Here is a 17,901-nt window from a genome sequence, read left to right as displayed (position 1 = left end):
GCAGGGGCATCAGGGAGCAAGACAACAGGCACCTCAGAGAGAGGGAAAGGGGGGACCTCAGCCGGTTGAGTGCACAACGCCAAATCCACGAGAGGACCACATGCCCACTGTTCAATCCTGGGGAGTGCAAAGCCACAGTCTCTCAAGTCTCTACAGTGGGTGGATTGCCCACTGTTCCATCCTGGGGAGTGCAAAGCCACAGTCTCTCAAGTATCCATAGTGGGTGGGTTGCCCACTGTTCAATCCTGGGGAGTGCAAAGCCACAGTCTCTCAAGTATCTATAGTGGGTGGGTTGCCCACTGTTCCATCCTGGGGAGTGCAAAGCCACAGTCTCACAAGTGGATGACAGTCTCCACTGGTTGTGGAGGGGGCATGGTGCCTAGAGTGCTTTATCCTGCTAAGGACAGAGGTAGTGGATGACAGTCTCCACTGGTTCTGTAGGGGGCATGGTGCCCAGAGTTCTTCATCCTGCTACGGACAGAGGTAGTGGATGACAGTCTCCATTGGTTCTGGACGGGGCATGGTGCCAAGAGTGCTTCATCCTGCTAAGGACAGAGGTAGTGGATGTATCTCTCCACTGGTTCTGGAGGGGGCATGGTGCCCAGAGTGCTTCATCCTGCTAAGGACAGAGGTAGTGGATGACAGTCTCCACTGGTTCTGGAGGGGGCATGGTGCCTAGAGTGCTTCATCCTGCTAAGGACAGAGGTAGTGGATGTATCTCTCCACTGGTTCTGGAGGGGGCATGGTGCCCAGAGTGCTTCGTTCTGCTAAGGACAGAGGTTGTGGATGACAGTCTCCACTGGTTCTGGAGGGGGCATGGTGCCCAGAGTGCTTCATCCTGCTAAGGATAGAGGTAGTGGATGACAGTCTTGACTGGTTCTGGAGGGGGCATGGTGCCTAGAGTGCTTCATCCTGATAAGGACAGAAGTAGTGGATGTATCTCTCCACTGGTTCTGGAGGGGGCATGGTGGCCAGAGTGCTTCATCCTGCTCGTGACGGACTCAATAGCGTCAGTGCCGTTGGCACTCATGGGCCAGCGGTGCTTGTGGCGGAGGTGCTCTGTTCAGCGGTGCTTGTAGCGGCGGTGCCCTGTTCAGCGGTGCTTGTATTGAGGCGGCGGTGCCCTGTTCAGTGGTGCTTGTAGCGGCGGTACCCTGTTCAGTGGTGCTTGAGGCGGCGGTGCCCTGTTCAGCGGTGCTTGTAGCGACGGTGCCCTGTTCAGCGGTGCTTGTAGCGGCAGTGCCCTGTTCAGCGGTGCTTGAAGTGGTGGTGCCCTGTTCAGCGGTGCTTGAAGTGGCGGTGCCCTGTTCAGTGGTGCTTATTTCGGCGGTGCCCTGTTCAGCGGTGCTTGAGGCGGTGGGCTCCTTTGCAGTGACTCAGCTGCTGGCAGTCCTCTCTGTCCCAGCGGGGCTTGTGCTGGCGGTCCACTCTAACCCAGTGGGGCTTGTGCTGGCGGTTGCCTCCTTGGCAGCAGGGCAGGTGCTGGTGGTGGCCTCCTGGGCAGCAGAGCAGGTGCTGGCGGTGGCCTCCTGGGCAGCAGAGCAGGTGCTGGCGGTGGCCTCCTGGGCAGCAGGGATGATGGCGGTGGCCTCCTGGGGAGCAGGGATGATGGCGGTGGCCTCCTGGGCAGCGGGGATGATGGCGGTTTCCTCCGCCGTGCTGCTCTTCCCAGACTTGCCGGTTTTCCTGTGGCCCTTCCCCACCTTGGAAGGTGTTGCAGCTCACTCCACACTCCCACCTGGACCCATGGGAGCGGCTTTGATGGCTGGAGTCTTCTCCCTCTCCCGCCAGACACTGACCAACTTTTGATGCTTGACAGATGGGGGACTGTCCGTGCTGTGGCTCCGTGCCATACTGGCTGCCCTGGTGGCCGGTGCACTCCAGATTCCGGTGACTACAGGCACCATTGGACCCGGAGATGTTGTGGCTGAGGTGCTAGGTTGGGACCTGGAGAGTCGGGCCCTAGGAGACAGACGGGGTGGGGGAGGTGTGGGAAAGAGGTCAAGGTTGGACAGGAAAAGTTTTTTGGAGACACTGGGACGGGTAGCTGGAGGGAGTTTGGGAGTGGAGGAAGAGGTTGTGGTTGTAGGAGGTGTTCGTTTGGTGACTTTGGGTGAAGGTGTATGCGCTGGAGGCTGTCCTGCGGTGGATGGCTGTTGGGTGGGTGTGTACCTGCGTTTGTGTATCTTGGGAGGTGGTGTAACAGACACACTGGGAGAGGACACAGGGGACGTGTGAATGGTAGTGGGGGTGGTGACTGCATGTGAGCGGGGTGTGGTGGTGTGTGTGCTGGTGATGGCAGTAGTGGCTGTAGATGTAGTGCATGCAGGTGTGAGTGGAGACGAGACTGGGAGGGAGGAGGGAGACAAGGAGGAGGGGGACACAGTGGATGCAGTGGATGTTGGTGTGTCTGCATGTGTGTGATGCTTGCTTGAGTGCCTGTGGGATGTGTGGTGCTTATGTTTGCCTGAGCTTCCCTTGTGTGTTGATGTGTGTGCATGCTGGTCTGAAGGTGTACTTGGGATAGGCTGGGGTACAGGGGATTGGGTCTGGGTGGAGGAAGTTGGAGGGGGGAGGCTAGAGACGGGGACAATGGCTGCCATCAGTGCTGAGGCCAGAGTCTGAAAAGCTCGCTGAAGGGCCGCCTGACCAGAATGAATGTCCTCCAGGAATGCATTTGTTTGTTGCAACTGCCTTTCTACACCCTGGATGGCATTCACAATGGTAGACTGCCCAACAGTGAGGGACCTGAGGAGGTCAATGGCCTCCTCACTGAGGGCAGCAGGGGAGACTGGGGCAGGGCCTGAGGTACCTGGGGCGAAGGTGATGCCCACCCTCCTGGGTGAGCGGGCACAGGGCAAAGGCTGAGGGGCTGCTGGGAGGGCAGTGCTGGTAGGGGGGGTGGCGGCTGTACCTGTACATGCGGGGGGCACAGATGTTGCCGCCACCACAAGGGAGCTCCCAGCAGAGGACGAGTCTGTGTCACTGGTGTCAGCTCCTGTCCCCGCCATGGAGCTCCCCTCGCCCTCCGTCCCACTGGTGAACTCTGAGTCTGTAGTCTCGCCCTCCAGGGCCATGTGGGATGCAGCTCCCTCCTGCTCCAGTGCCACTGCTCCTCCGACTGCTGATGCTAATGCACACAAGAACAGGGAAACCACAAAAAGGGGGGGACGACAGAAGAAAGACATGTTGAGTGTCCGCTATCGTTGGCGGACACAACAGACACAGAATCCCCCTGCACTTCGCCGCGCTCTTGGGCTCCACTGTTCAATCCCTGGGAAATGGCCTACAAGGCTATGGACGACATCTGCACACATGGATGACACAGGGGCATGACTAGGTGTACTTGGCACTCTACAGAGGTTGGGTGGGGTGCCACATGGCCTGCCTTATGGAGGGACCTTGCCTACTAAACTCGCCCTGGCCTAGGGAACCCCACATCCCACCTCCCCCACCCAGACACCTCCACTGTGCGCACAATCAGCAGAATGAGAGTGTACTCACTTCCTTGTGGCTGCTGTGATGCCCTCAAGCACTCATCCAACTCCGGGTATGCCACCGCCAGGATCCTGAACATCAGGGGGGTCATGGTGCGACGGGCACCCCTCCCACGTTGGGAGGCCATCCACAGCTGAGCCTCTGCCGTCTTCTTGCTCCAGTGGCGAATGTCCTCCCATCTTTTCTGGCAGTGAGTGCTCCGTCTGTGGTAGACCCCCAGGGTCCGGACGTCCTTGGCGATGGCACGCCAAATATCTTTTTTCTGGTGGTCCCTGACCTACATGAATTGTGCAGGGGGAAGAGAAACTTATTACCAACTGCACCGTCACAGTCATTGGCCCCCATCCCTACCCTTGGCATGTGGCACATGCACTCACCGTTGTATCATGCACGCCTCAATCTCCCCCCATCTTACATCCACCCCACTACACAAAGGCATAGCCCATACAGCATGCTCCCAGTGTACTTACCTGTTTGTCTGGAGGACCGTAGAGTAGTGTGTACTGGGGTAGGGCCCCGTCCACGAGTTTCTCCAACTCCTCCGATGTGAAGGCAGGGGCCCTTTGCCCAGACACTCAAGCCATTGTCTCTTCCAGACCGAGGTCACAGCAGCACTTGCAGTGTAGGTCCTCTCCTGTCGAAGATCAGGTATCGAGTGATTGAACAGATAGAAAATGGCGGTCACGTCTGCGGCGGTGCGTACCGTCACCGCCGGCGTACATCGTCCTTGGCTCATGGGGCCCAATGATAACCAATGTTGCATTGCGCCGCTGTCTTCGACCGCCTACTGCGACGATGTACAACGCCAGCGCAGTTACCTCACATCCCATTGTCCCACTTTAGAGGTCAGGCAGCCGCCATTTCAGGGGCCCACATTGCTTAATATTTAACTGCGTCACACACACTTAGGCCTAGACTCAACACACATACAGGCCACTTTCGGATTAGGATTCGTGTCTGTGAAAGCTGAGGGTACGTACCTCTGAGTTGGTTGACTCTGTGCTCGCTTTTGTCATTCATAGGCACCGTCCACTGGGACATGTGAGGAGATGGCGGCATCCTCCGGAGTACAGATCTCTGGTGGACCTGTCGACAATGGAGGAAAGACATGTGATAATCACATACAGGCTTGACCGTGCCACAATCCATGAACTGTGTTCCCAGCTGGAGCCAGACCTGATGTCAGCTATCCGCCATCCCACAGGAATCCCCCTCAAGTGCAGGTGCTGTCAGTGCTCTATTTCCTTGCAAGTGGGTCATTTCAAACAACAGTTGCCAAAGCATCAGGGATGTACCAGCCTATGTTTTCCAATGTGTTGTCCAGAGTGTTGTCTGCCCTGCTGAAACACATGCAGAGCTACATCGTTTTCCCTCAGGTGGAGGATTTGCCTACAGTGAAAGGTGATTTCTATGCCCTGGGACATATCCCCAACATCATAGGTGCCATTGATGGGACCCATGTGGCTTTGGTCCCCCCCACAGGAGTGAACAGGTGTACAGAAACCGGAAGAGTTATCATTCCATGAATGTGCAGATGGTGTGTTTGGCAGACCAGTACATCTCCCATGTGAATGCCAAGTTCCCTGGCTCAGTGCATGACACCTACATCCTGCAGAATAGCAGCATCTCTTATGTGATAGGTCAACTCCAGAGGCACTGTGTGTGGCTATAAGTGAGCACCTGGAAGCAAGACAGTGGGAATGGTTGTCTGGGTCTGTGGTTATCCCTAGAGGTTAGTGTTTGTCTAACAGTTGTTTCTCGCCATTTGCAGGTGACTCTGGTTACCCCAACCTGTCATGGCTACTGACCCCAGTGAGGAATCCCAGGACAAGGGCAGAGGAATGCTACAATGAGGCCCATGGGCGAACTCTGTGGATTATCGAACGGACCTTCAGGCTCCTGAAGGCCAGGTTCAGGTGCTTCCATATGACAGGTGGATCCCTATTCTACTCACCAAAGAAGGTGTGCCAGATCATCGTGGCCTGCTGTATGCTTCACAACTTAGCTGTGCGACGACAGGTGCCTTTTCTGCAGGAGTATGGTACAGATGGTGGTGTTGTTGCAGCTGTGGAGCCTGTGGACAGTGAAGACGAGGAAGCTGAAGAAGAGGACATGGACAACAGGAACTCAGTGATCCTGCAGTATTTCCAGTGCGACACAGGTAAGGGTACAGACCTGCCTACTACATGCACTTTGACACTACTACCTCTCTACTGTCTGTCCTTTTCACCCAGTGTATGGTCACTGAGTTGTCACTTTCCCTTACGATTTCACAGATGTGGGTACTACTGTGTGACATCTGCTTTGTTTCCTCATGGACTAGAGCTGTGTGACATAGGTATGTTGACATTACAATTGAAAGAGCATTTTGTCACTGTAATTGGTAATACACAATTTTGAAATCACAGACTGACTCCAGATTGTTTTGTGCTTCTAGGGTGTTTATTTAAGTGCTCAATATTGGAGGGGGTTGTAAAGTGGTGAGCGGTGATGGTGGAGGAATGCCCATGGTAGAGTCCAGTCTATTAGTCTCACAGGTGCATTGCCCAAATGGGCATAGGAAGTGGAGATGGGGCAGTTTGAGGAAGGACAGGGTGACAAGGTGGGACAAAAGGATGACATTCAGGGCGGTCTCATTTCTTGGAGGGGGTCTTGGCATTGTTCTCTGTCTTTGTCCTGGATCTAAGGGACCGTTTGCGGGGTGGTTCTCCCACTGCAGGGGGTAGGGTGCTGGTGTGGTGGTCCTGTGGCGGTGCCTCCTGTCCACTAGCGCTGGCAGAGGTGGTGGGCAGTTCATCGTCCATGCTAGTGTCAGGGTCCCCTTGTTGTGCCACAGTGTCCCTCCTGGTGTTGAGTACTTCCTTCAGCACCCCTACGATGGTGCCCAGGGTGGAATTGATGGTTCTGAGTTCCTCCCTGAAGCCCAAATACTGTTCCTCCTGCAGGCGCTGGGTCTCCTGAAACTTGGCAAGTACCGTTGCCATCGTCTCCTGGGAGTGGTGGTAGGCTCCCATGATGTTGGAGAGGGCCTCGTGGAGAGTGGGTTCCCTTGGCCTGCCCTCCCCCTGTCGCACAGCAGCCCTCCCAGTTCCCCTGTGTTCCTGGGCCTCCGTCCCCTGGACCGTGTGCCCACTACCACTGCCCCCAGGTCCCTGTTGGGATGGTGGGTTAGCCTGGGTTCCCTGTAGTGGTGGACACACTGCTGATTGACGTGTCCTGGGGACAGAGGTATGGGCCCGCTTGGTGGGTGCTGTGCTGGTGTTTCCAGAGGGGGGAAGCTCTGTAGTGGCCTGTGACTGTGTGATTGGAACCGACTGTCCCGAAGTCCCCGATGGGCCCGGCTGGTCATCTAGATCCAGTTGGACAGAGCTGCTGTAATCACTGTGGGCCTCTTCTGTTGGTGGTGTGGACATGTGTGGACCCTCCTGTGCAGTGACGCTGGGTAGGGGTCCTGCAGGTGTATAAAAGGATGTTTATTACATCTGTATGTGCCATGGTGTGCAATGGGTGGGTGACTGTGTACCCCAGTGCTTGAATTCCTGTGTGGGACCTTGTGTGATGATGGTTTAGGGGGTGTATGGGTATGTGCAGTGGGCATACTTTGGTGATGGGTGTCCATGCTTGGTGTTGCATGCAGGGCTTGGTGTTGGGATGTGTGGTTTGTGATGTTGGGACATTTGTGAGGAGTTGGAGTGATGGGGGTGAGGGTGAGGGTATGTGATGGCATGCAGGTAGGGTGGGGGATCTAATAGTTATGATTTGACTTACCAAAGTCCATTCCGCCATCTACTCCTGCGATGCCATCAGGATGCAGAATCGCCAAAACCTGCCCCTCCCATGTTGCTAGTTGTGGGGGAGGAGGTGGGGGTCCGCCGCCAGTCTGCTGAACTGCAAGGTGGTGTCTTGAGACCACGGAACGCACCTTCCCCCGTAGGTCGTTCCACCTCTTCCTGATGTCATCCCGATTTCTTGGGTGCTGTCCCACTGCGTTGACTCTGTCCACTATTCTTCGCCATAGCTCCATCTTCCTAGCAATAGAAGTGTGCTGCACCTGTGATCCGAATAGCTGTGGCTCTACCCGGATGATTTCCTCCACCATGACCCTGAGCTCCTCCTCCGAGAACCTGGGGTGTCTTTGCCGTGCCATGGTGTGGTGTGGGTGATGTGTGGGGTGGTGTGTGTGGTGATAAGTGTGCTGATATGTAGTGGTGTGTTGTGTGAGGTGCGTGGAAGTTATGTGGGTGATGGTATTGTGTGCCTGTGGATGTTTGGTAGTAGGTTGTAGTGTCTCTCTCTGTGCTTCTTTCTCAATTTTGGTCGTAGGGGTTTGTGGGTGATGTGGGGAGGTGTTTTATATTGTATTGGTGTGTGGGAGTGGTGTGTGTATGAGTATCAGGTGTGTGTGTTTCGAATTGTCCAATGTGGCAGTGTTTTGTAAGAGTGTGTGTATTTTGAGCGCAGCAGTATGTACCGCCAATGGAATACCGCGGTTGAAAGACCGCTGCGTGGATGCGTGTGTCGTGATAGTGAGGGCGCATTTCTGTTGGCGTTACGATGGAGGATTTGTTTTCACCAGTTTATCACTGACCTTTGGTGTGGCGGACTTGTGTGGGTGTCTGAATTTTGGCGGATTCCGTGCTGTGGGTTAAGATAGCTGTGGCGGATTTCCACAGCTGTGGCGGTGTGTTGGCGGTCTTCTGCACGGCTGTAAGCGGCTTTTACCGCCAATGTTGTAATGAGGGCCTAAATCTGCGAGGCTGTTGACTGCTTTGTATGCCACATGAAGTGACATAGTGGCGCTCTGACTACTGGGTTTATATTAGAAGTCCAAACAGAATGTTTATCTCTAATCCTCAACAAAAAAGGTGATGATACCTCAACCGTCGCCTCAGCTTCTACGCTCCCACCCGTCTTCTCCGCTCCACCAGCCTCGCTCTCGCCGCCGTCGCTCGCATCCGCCGCTCCACGGCGGGTGGGAGGTCCTTCTCCTACCTGGCGGCCAAGACTTGGAACACCCTCCCCACCATCCTCAGGACCACCCAGGACCACTCCGCATTCCGGAGACTACTCAAGACCTGGCTCTTCGAGCAGCAGCAGCCCCTTCCCCCTAGCGCCTTGAGACCCGCACGGGTGAGTAGCGCACTTTATAAATGTTAATGATTTGATTTGATTTGATGATAGACGTGTTATCGAACCTAACCTGGAGACTTGTGAAAAACCCTCATATCACCCCCTTTCCATGTTAAACATGAAATACAAGATACTAGTGAAATTATAACTAGATTTACGTGGGTAATACTGGACTTGGTTCATCTGGATCAAAGCATGTTTGTTCCACAAAAGGAATACCTCACTGAACATCTGTAGACTGCCACATCTGATGGTTCCAACTCAGTAAAGGCATCAAGAAATTTTGAAAAGGCCTGTCACACCATAGTGTAGGATTATTTGTTTGAAGTATTGTGACAAAAGAGTTTTGGGGTGAGCTACTGTCTCAGATATGCCTCTTGTATACCGAGTCAGAAGCATGCACCCACGCCTGTTGGGTTGTTCAAAGAGCTTGGCATGTGGGGAGAGGGAGCAGAAAGTTTTTCCACTCCTATTTGCACAATGGATCCTGTTGGCGAATATTGTCAGCAAAGAGGACGAATGAACAGGGTGGAAACTCAGGTGGAAGAACAAAACTCTCTTTCCTTATCTGCAGATGATGTTCTACTATATTTACCTAATATTTCAATCAATTCAGTATCCACAATTTGGATTCTCAAATAATTTGGACAATCTTCAACCTGAAAGCGAATGCCATGTCTCTGCCCACTTAAGGATCAGACAGTCTCGGTTCCCACTAGGGTGTCCATTTAAGCTGTGTGGTGGGAGCAGAACACATTTAAGTATTCAGGTGTTCAAATCTACCACTCAAACACAGACGCCATATCCAGCATCTTGAAGAGGTTCTTTTCAGTACCTGACAGTTTGTTTTCCTTCTAAAAACTGCTCCCATTCTCTATGTTGGTCAGAAGGGTTCTCTCCAAATATTTGTATTGCCCCATCTTCAATACCTGTGTATTATTAAACTGTTGATGCCGCCTTTCATTATGTCAATGATCTAAATTATCTCTTGGTAGACCTCATATGGAGTATTACTAGGAGCAGATTAGCAGTCAACATGCTGCATCTGCTGCTGTCGGTGGGGAGCTAGGAGCATCCAATTACAACATGTATTGTCTAGCAGCTCATCTACAAAGACCAGCTAAGTGGCTAGTGAAAGAGAAAACAAATGCAATTTGTTTCCTGGACAGTAGTTTCAGATGAATGGCACTACTCGGAGCACTGTTTGAGAAGACAATACATATCATTTCTCCTTGCTCCCTGAAGTGATGTGCACAGCAAGATACTGATGGTGAAGATGCGTAACTAAAATAATGTTGGAGAACCCTATTGCCCTAGATATACCCTTATGGTGACCCCCTGAGTTCTGCAGTGTGCTGTGCAAAAATGGTTGAGAATGGATATATAGCTTAGAAAGATATATAGCATAGAAAATACTTTTATGAAGGGCTGAACTATATATTTTCGATCCCCCTATACATACATTATTCCAACAAAACTGTTTCTGTCCCTTGGCTCAACCACAAACACTGTGCAACCTGTGAGAATAAGGACCCTCCCATATACATAGTGTTGCACTAGTTGTTAAGGATAGGCAATGGGAGGAAGGAGTCTAGTGTACTGAACGTGACCACACAGGGCATGCACAATGTCAGGGGTGGATGGGAAACAGACCTCGGTTATGAAATTTCTGATGAAAATTGTACTTTAGCACTGAGCAGGGCCGGACTGGCCATAATAGGGATTGGGCGTTTCCTCAGGAGGCTGGACGGGTGGGGGCCAGTTTTGGTACTGAGGGTTGGTTTTGCAGTGGTGCTGCAATATTGCCCTGGTAACAAAAGCAGCAAAACAGCATAATCCACTTACTCTCGTTTCCAGCCTCCATGCGGGTCCTCGTCTGACAAAATTGCCAAGGCTGCTTTGGGTTCCCAGTCCGGCCCTGGCACAGAGCCGCACAGCTAAAATATAGAAATGCATGTTACAGTTTAAAACAGTTTAAATACGTAAACTGCAGCACAAAAGAGCTACAAATAATATATTCTGGCATATCCAGCAGCTGCTGATGATGTGGTATTAATAATACAAATTTAGATCATGTGATCCTGGCGCTTCCAGAACCATGAAAATACTGGATAATTGTTGCTCACACTAGTTCTCAATGAACAGGAAAAAGTGCCTTATATAGCCTCAACGTCTGCTTCCTTGGAATAAAGCCCAAACCAAGAAACATAAGTCAACCTGCAGTTTTTTAGACAAGGCTCTGCTGATTGCCAAAAAATAATTATCCATGGCATGCAAATCTGATCCAGATTTACTACCTGCTTAGCAGACGCACAAAATTGGCAGAAATATCAGTGTTACATCACAGCAGAGACAAATGGCACGGAGCCCCCAAATAACAACATGATACACAATAATCCTTGAATTGGGCAAAATGAAATCTGATGATAGATCCTCTTGTATCACTAGAGCTGCAGAGGATGTTAGCCTCTACCTGAGGAAATGGAGAGAAGGTATGCATGCCATTATTACAGCTATGTCAGAAAAGAATAATCTATCTTACACAAAGTTCATTGCTTACCAAGCAAAATACACAAGAGGCAGTCTGCAAAAAGTAGCTGCAAATTCTGCACCAACCTATCTCCAGTCTCCAGTCGTAATGAGTCTCAGAACAATCTCCTTAAATAATATTAATTAGGCAGGTTGCTATTTGTGAACCCCCTGTGGTTTTCTCTAAAAGCAACAGTGGTAGCCTGCATCAAGCAACAGGCAACCATCCCTGTGTTTGTATTATCAAAAATTGAAGTTATGTTTTTAAAGTACCTTTAAGGAAGAAACCATTGGTACTTTAAATAATTGAGTTTCCCATTTATGAAGATATCGGGCGGAACAGGCAGTAGTCTACTGCCATGAATGTATGATGGAACAACACATGCACCAACCACACATGTCTGAACAACGCGGTGGGAACAACGACCGTATTGTTTCCACTGATGCCTTTACCAAGCATGTCTTTACAACGATTTTTCACTGTAAAGGCATGCCTAGAAAAGGCATTTGTGGAACGGCATGCGTGGTTTTGGCAGGACATCCCCGCCATCTGCCCTAAAAATACAACTACCCCGGTACCTTGCACCCATCCTGAGCCCTAAAACCTACCCCAAACCCCACCACCCTAAAAACAACCAACCCTACCCCCAACAATGAAACTACCCAGCCCTTAAAAACAAAATTGTCCCAATCCCCCACTCCCAAAAACCAATGAACTCCTGACCCCCACCCCCAAAAAACAAATTACACCGATCCCCCACCCCCAAAAAAACAAACTACCCGACCCCTCACCCCACCCCCCAAAAAAAACTACCCTGATCCCCTAACCCAAAAAAACTAACTACCCCAATCCCCCAACCCCAAAAAAGAAACTACCCCGACCCCCACCCCCAAAAACCAACAACCCCCACCTCCAAAAACCAAACTATCACAATTCCCCACTCCCCACCCCCCAAAACCAAACTACCCCAATCCCCCACCCCCAAAAACAAAAGTACCCTGACCCCCACCCCAAAACAAAACTACCCTGAACCTCTACCCCACCGCTTAAAACAGAACTGCCCCAATCCCTCGCCACTAAAAACCAGAACTACCCCGATCCCCACACCCCGCCACTAAAAAAACAAACTAACCCAACCTCCCTCCACTCCAAGCCCTCAATCCACACCATCCCTAAAAACTCCCCCCTAATCCTGCCCCAACCTCACTTACCTGACCACATTCTCTCCCAATGCTGACTCCCTTTTTTCTGCCTTAACCACGCATGTGCATTATTCAGCAGAGAGTCGTTAACGCAAGTGTGGTTCCACTTGCGTTAACAAACTAGGTAGTTGTTCTGGAATCGTTGTTCCAGATGTTCCCCGACTACCACAGCTTAGTACCTCTGGGGACCCAACACAATCCTCAAATCAAATTCTCAATTAGTCACCACATTCTTTGAGGTTTTGGTAAGTAGTCCATAGTTTCATCCACAATTGTGTTCACAAACCATTGACACATGCAATACCAATTTGCAGTTTGGAAGGAATCCCCCTTCTTATGTCCCTTCATAATTGTGATCCAGCATTTTTGACTGTTAAAATAGGTTTAGTACTTTAACAAAAAAAGTTTGAGCTTGCAAACCCTCGCATTTTGTGAATCACAGTGTTTACTAACCCCAAATTGTTTTGTACATCTTGGCCCTACGCAGTTAAATAGTGCTGTATTAAGTGGATCACCCATCAGATGAAAGTCACCTCCCGATCCTAATTTCCCCCCTCAGGCTCGTTCACCCCAATACAGTAAGCCCACTGTAGGTTGGCCAGATGCAGGAGCACAATTGAAGAGAGAATGTCAGGAACTCCTGGCAACAGACAGATCAGTAAACCTATTTTGCATTGCACACCATTGGCTTTATTAAGAAAAGTAAAAATACTCAGGTAGATTTACTCAAATGTATTTTACTACTACAGTTAGTAGTAACTTTATGGTGTTTGCCATTCACTATTTATAGCAATGTCCTTAAAAGGTTCTGTATTAGTTGCTTTTTAGAAGAACCAATCAAAAAGGCCAGTTAGGGACACTTATCCAACGCTAAATGGGGCAGAATTATTGGCTCTCTATATAGGTAACCTGGGAACCTCTTGAAAGCCAGTGGTTGAAAAGATTTTTGGTGACTCGTGCAGACTCAATGATATAGGCTGTAGGATTAGAGATGGGCTTGTGTTCTTGGGACTTGCTAGCGCAATCAAGTGCATTAAGGTTCCTATAAACAGCTCCCAAAGTGCACAGGTACAGTGATCATTGTCTGATGATGCAGCAGCTTTGGATGAAAATAGCTGGCACCCAGAAATGTCAGGCCAGATTTACTATAATTTTATGTCAGGGATCCAACACTTATTCGGTGTAGCACCAGCACAAAATCTCTTTAGGGATTTACAAAGCCACACAAAGCTGATTTTGTGTGGCCTTGTAAAAAAAAATCTTTTTTTAATGTACAGTGCATTATCTTGCATCAGGTAAGCTTAACATGGCTGGAGCCTGGGCGTCCCTGTGCATCCACCCATATATTTGGATGTAAACCCATTTTACAAAGATTTGTAAACATAGCTTTATGCCAAAATGGTGTGCCTACCAGAGGCTGACATAATGAGAAGAAATATCTTTATTTCTCATTGTTATTTCTTCTTTGAATGTACCTTGTATTAAGCAGCACACACACAAAGAAGAACACACTTGTAAGAATATGTTTTTAATCAGAAAGGTACTCCTTCCTGTACAAAATCTATCCCGAGCTTAATGTAGTCACCCTGTCCCATGGCACAATGTTGCCTGCTTTTGCACTAGGCAGCCCAAAACGTGCCAGTGAAAAGAAAGATCTTAACTGCACGATATCTTTTGAATCTTTGTAAATATTTTGCAGGTCTGCTCTGTCCCTTTCACGCAAGGCAACACACCTTCCCTGGCTGAATTGCTTGAACTCTTAGTAAATCAGAAACCATGAGATGCATTTTCCAAATACACTCAAAAGTAAATGGAGAAAATGTGCCTGTGTGATTGTTTTGAGCTCAATGTGAGTGCCCTGGTATTGTGGAAAGTAATACTACTTTCCGTAAACATGAATACCAAAGGTGTGCTTTACCAATGTGTGGAATAATGTCTAAATTCCATGCTCCAAACCATAGTGGTGTAATGCAGTAAAACGTTACATAAAACGCTTTTCCCATACAAATTCCACCAAGGTTTTTAAGGCAAAATGTGTGCAATAAAAAGAGCAGTAATACTGCTCCAGTTTTAGTCTCCATGTGACGTAAACTACAGTTTACACAAGAAATGGGATAAGCACCAGACTCAAAATGAGACCCTTAGTATGTTGAACATTGTGCACAAAAGCTCACGATAAGTCCTAAATATCATTATAACTGTGCTGCCCATATTTGCAAAATTTGTGAATTTTATATTATATATATATTTTTTTTTTAATTCAAATTTCACACTAAACAATTTTGTGATTTTTATTTCCTCTGGAAGAGACTGGTTGGCAATGAAAATGTCCCACTCAATAGATATTTTCTTTTCTAACTAGTGCTTGTCCTGTTGGTATATTACATTACTTTTTTTTGCATCCTCTTGCTTGAACTCTTCACTCAATATAGCGACAACCCACATTTGATGTCATTTGATATAATTTTCCCGAAATTTCGAAAAGAAATAAACAATTTTGCAACATCCCAGCTTGTACCCTAATCTCTGAGAAGTTATGTCCTGTTGTTCAATTTAAAGGCCTAGGGTGCTAGAGCACCCTCGCTTGCACAGTAGTGGTGCAAAAAACAAATCGATTGCTGTAGGAAGGGGAAAGGAAGATAGGCGCTGACACAGTGCTGAAGAAACCACAGTACACCTCCATCACTGGCCACAATGAAAGCGGTTATATTTTTATCAGGCAAATCTGTAAACCTCAATTTATCTGTCACTTGAGCAAATGGGTATACCATACAGCCTATCTGGCCACGTGCGGATTTCACTCTCAAATGGGGCATTTTGATACATTTGCCAAATATTTTGCTGACCAAAATGCTATGTCATAAAAGGGGGCGCAAGACTTCCTCTAAATATCCATAAATGTCTTCACAGAGTAAAGAGTGCCTAGTCAAGGAGATTAGCCTGCTCAATTAAGCCATGTGAGCATGTCACAGATTTTAATCTTACAAAAACGGAATTGTATATTTTAATACAAACATTTGGAACCATTGTTGTCGGAGAGGTGGGGGCATTGGAAGTACTGCTTCTGGAAATAACTGAACTTTTCTTCTAGTTGTAATATCCTGTGTCCGGAACACATATTGCTCTTTCAAAAACTTGGTCACTTCCACATCCCCTTACAGATACTGGACACGTCGTTATTCCGGTTTACTTCCAACAAGTAAAGGAATGAGCAGTGTGTGGCAAGAAAAGATAACATACTCAAGTGGGTAAGTTGCAGACTTCGGGCTAGATTTACAAGGCCCTAGCGCCTCTTAGCGCCACACCAGCGTCATTTTCTTTACGCTAATGTGGTATTAAGGAGGCCATTCTCCTTTCGCCATATTTACAAAGCGGTGCAATGCTTGCGTTCTGCCACTTTGCGACCCTTTGTGCCATTTTATGCCTGCGCCAGGCATAATGTATGCATGGGGACTTTCCGGTGGTGGGAGGTCCATAAACATGACGCAATGAAATTTACAAAATTTGACTGCACGATTTCTAGCATCATTTTTAACGCCTGCTCAGAGCAGGCATTAAAATGCCACGCCATTACTTTTAATGGGCCTCCGTTTACTTTGCAGGATTAGCGCAATTATTTATGGCGCAAATCCTGCAAAGTACCACAATAGCGTACGCCATGGTATGCCGTATTGTAAATATGGCGCTACCATGGTGTCGTTAGGTGCCAGTTGGGGGGCCCAAGGAAAGTGGCTAGTCACAGTTGATGCGCTTCTTCCTTGTAAATCTGTCCCTTCGAGTCAGGGGGCCTACTTTGAATCCCAGCTTCTCAGCTTGATCTGATTGTGTGCTCTTCTGGAAAAATCACTTTGCTTTACTTTAGGGTCTTTCACAACACGAGTGAAAAAAAACCTTTCGGTCGGTGATTGGGTGTCTCGCCTTTCATGTGACTACTGTCAGCCAATAGTTCAAATCAATCAATGCCTCAACCAATCAGAGACTTGTGGAGAGCAGCTTATCACTGTTGTGGTCTCAAGACACTGTTGCGGGCATGCTGCTCACTCGAAGAGCTAAGTCTTGAGGTCTTTCCTGAACTGCTTCAATGAGGTTGTGAGGGAGCGTGTTCCATGTCTGGGCTGCAAGGTAAGAGAAGGATCAACCCCCAGCTGTGCCTCTCCTGATTCTGGGGATGGCACCTAGGGCTAGTTGGGAGGATCGGAGCTGTCTGGTGAAGGTGTAGAAGGTCAGGCGGTGGTTGAGGTAGGCCGGTCCTATGTTGTGCAGTGCCTTGTAGGTGTGTCAATAACTTGTAAGTGATGCGTTTGTTGACCAGGAGCAGGTGCAGATCTCTGGGGTGGACAGAGATGTGGCTGTGGCAGGAATGTCCAGGAAGAGTCTGGCTGCTGTGTTCTAGATTATTTGAAGTTCCTTTATGATGCCGGCATAGAGTGCATTTTTGTAGTCCAGTTTGCTGCTGACAAGTGCGTGGGTGACCTTCCTTCTTGTTTTAATGCAGATCCACTTGAAAATCTTTGAAAGGAGACGCAGTGTGTGGAAGCATGATGATGAGACGGCGTTGACTTGATGAATCATGGAAAACGTGGAGTCCAGGATTATGACCAGATTGTGTGTGTGGTCAGTGAGGGCATTTCCTAGGGCAGTTGGCCACCAGGAGTCATTCTAGGTGGAAGGGGTGGAGCCGAGTATGAGGAGCTCAGTCTTGTCTGCGTTGAGTTTGAGGTAGCTGGTTTCCATTCTGGTGGCGACTGTTCTCATTCCGTGGTGGAAATTTCTCATGGCTGTTGATGGATTATAGGTTAAGGAGAGGATCAGTCGGGTATCATTCGCGTAGGAGACGATGTTTAGGCTGTGTTGTCTGGTGATTTTTAGTGAGCGGGCCATGTAGATGTTGAAGAGTGTCAGGTTTAAAGAGGATCCCTGGGGTACTCTGCAGCATGTTTCTTTGAGTGACGAGGTGAATGGCGGGAGTATGACACTCTGGGTTCTTCTGGTGAGGAAGGATCATTACATTTCAGTATACATGATGTGAGGCTGCGATGTGGGAAACTCTCACTGAGTACATTAATGCAGGACTACCACCCGACACAGGCTACAACCAGTTGTGACTGAGACACTCCCTAAGGAGCTCCAGAGTGGAGACGCGCACTTATTGGGCATGGTAGAGAACAAGGGGGCAGAGGGTGAAGTAAGGTAGACAAAAGACCTAGAGCCTGATTACAATCTTGGCAGATGGAGTTACTCTGTGACAAATGTGACAGATATCCTGTCCAAAGTATTGCAACTCCATTACATCCTATGGAAATCGGAATACAGTGGAGAGAATATTTGTCACGCTTGTGACAAAGTATTCCATCAACCAAGAACGTAATCAGGCCCTTAGTGTCTTCTATTGACTCTAGGACATGAGAGACAATCACTGCCTCCTTAAGTGGTAGGCATTGAGGGACTAACAAAAAAGCAGCAGTAGAGGAAAGCAGCTGCTTATGCGTTGTAACACTGAAGAGACAAGAGCAAGCTGTGGCTGGGAGTGTAGGTGCCTTC

This window comes from Pleurodeles waltl, chromosome 12 (assembly GCF_031143425.1).
Source record: "Pleurodeles waltl isolate 20211129_DDA chromosome 12, aPleWal1.hap1.20221129, whole genome shotgun sequence".
NCBI classification, from domain to species: Eukaryota; Metazoa; Chordata; class Amphibia; order Caudata; family Salamandridae; genus Pleurodeles; species Pleurodeles waltl.
The sequence above is the reverse complement of the archived record's forward strand: the minus strand, read 5'-3'. Positions refer to the sequence as shown.